Raw genomic sequence first — 2,395 nt, forward strand, 5'->3', positions numbered from 1 at the left:
CATTCCTTGCCCATGTTCTGTGGTGCATCTGAGATGCTAAAGCTACAGTGACAGTAGATGGTGCTATGGGAGTGCTCCCGGAGATACAAGGACATCGTTGTTTTCAGCAGCAACAAAAGCTGGCAGCTGGGATGGCCTTCCTGCTGCTCATGGGCTTGGTGATGGATGGAGATTTGGATTCCATGCTTTGAGGCAGATTACACACTCCCAGGGCCTTCTGGAATTCCCAGGCAGACAAAACCACTTCCAGAGAATTCTTCCGTACTGGACAGCGCACCTGCTCTTTCAGAACTCTGCTATGTTTGGGGAACTAGGCAGCATCGTAGTGGGATTTTAAAAACCTCTTTCTTGATAGACCATTGAAAAGCAAACATTTCTTTTCTCTCCGATAGTCCTTTTCTTAGCCACTCGATGTGGTCTAAATTATGGAAAATATGTGGAGGATGAACTTTGGCTTTGATCCAAAGAACTGTGATTGGAAGGAGGGGAGAATTAGTATTGTGTTGTGAATTCTTGTGAAAAAGCAGACTGAGGACTTTTCACAGAGTATTGCTACCATATATCAAGGACAGCATTATAAACTAAACTGTGACTAAGGAAAATACTGACTGGAATATTCAGACTCCAGAGTATCAGAAAAAAAAAAGGCACTGAGAATGAACATACATAGAGGCTTTTGTAACAGCTTGCAAAAACTTGGGGGAAAAAAATCATGCTTTTCACTCAGTTCTTTTTTGCCAAGCAAGAACAATGGAATTTCCCACAACCTTTGTGCGAGAAAGAGATTCCCAAATCTCTTAAGGTCTCTCTTATAAGAGATTCTTATAACTTATCTTTGATTGTTCTGTGAGGAAAATACTCACGCACACAAACTCACTCATACATCTACATTTGCATTGATCTAGTCCAGGGTGTCCCAGACTGTGAGGTGTCTGTACCTTGGGAAGGTACAGAGTCCAGGGGAGGTGTGAAGAACCTTTTAGTTGTGCATAGTTAGAATAAATCCACCTTTCCCAAAGTTTCATTGTATTGTTTTCATTGTTCATTTGTGTTCATTTTGGTGTTTGGATTTTTAGGGGAGATGTGTACATTAAGATTATGGTAAAGGAAGGTGTGATGGCAAAAAGTTTAAGAAGCTCTGATCTAGTCCAAGGCTGGGAGTAGAGGCATCTTCTACCAAAGGCTCTTGAATACTCTTAATGGCACTTCTATGCCATACTAACATCCAAGAAGTAAATCTCTCCTACTTTGTTCCATAGAGGTCTTCCAGAAGACAATTTCACCATACCACCAGAATGCCAAATGTACCTCATTTACCCACATCCCTGATGATACCAATATTGTGCAATACAGCCCCAAATTCCCATACCTTTTCCTGCTGCAGAAAGTCTAGTTTCTCCTCATAGGGTACCCTATAGTAGTCATTTTGAAACAGTTCCTCCTCAGTGGTATGGTTCTTCTGTGATATGTCCAAACAGCTCACTCTCTCAAGTTCTTGCTTGATTGTACTTCTCCCATCTTCACACCTTGCTAGCTTCCAAAGGGGTTGTATTGTATTGACAACAGACAGATAGATGGGTAAGGAAGAGAGAGGATGGAGCAACCCTCTAGCTTCTGTTTCTCACCTTTTTGGAGTGGGTTTTTATCTGCTCCGGGCCCTGCCAATTCTCAACTGCAAAGGAGCAGGAGCAGATGGTGGCCAGGACAACAACTGGTTAACAAACATCCACTCAGTGGGAAAGTACAGATGTCCAAAATTAATTTGTCTGTGTTTAATTCCACAATCATTCATTTGTTGTGAACTTATGCCATAATGACTCTCTTTTGACAGAAGTTACTTTTATTTTCTTCTGAAAGACTCTTTTTTTTTTTTTTTGCAGATGTTCATGTCATTTTGACTTACATATTAACTATGGAAAGTGTTAGTTTTTTTTTCTTTTCTGTAAATAATAAAATTAAAAGAAAAAAAAAGAACCCTGCTGGTCTGGACTTACTTTTAATGAAGAGTGGGCTACGTTTTTCAATTCATTGATTCATTTATAAGGCTTAGATAAGGGCATGAGCTGATCATCTGAAAATATTCTTACTGAAAATATTGTTACTGTTTTTATATAGTAACAATACAGTATACACATCCGTGTTGCTGAGACAAAAGCGGGGGTGCATCAGCTACCTGTATAGTAATCCCAATTATTCTTGCAAAATTTATATGTTGATTTTTATTTGCTTTTTGTTACCAGTCCATTCTGAAGTGGCCTTTTATTGAACTGGAGCATTGTTTTACAGTATTTCATTATCCACAAAATGCTTTTTTGTTAATTTTGTGTACTATAAAAAGGCACCTCCCAAAATAGGGTAAGATGAGTCATCTGAATGGGGAGGTGACTTTATTTAT

This window comes from Python bivittatus, unplaced genomic scaffold (genome assembly GCF_059951505.1).
Source record: "Python bivittatus isolate LINGU-HERP-01145 unplaced genomic scaffold, Pbiv_v1 ctg000220_np1212, whole genome shotgun sequence".
NCBI classification, from domain to species: domain Eukaryota; kingdom Metazoa; phylum Chordata; class Lepidosauria; order Squamata; family Pythonidae; genus Python; species Python bivittatus.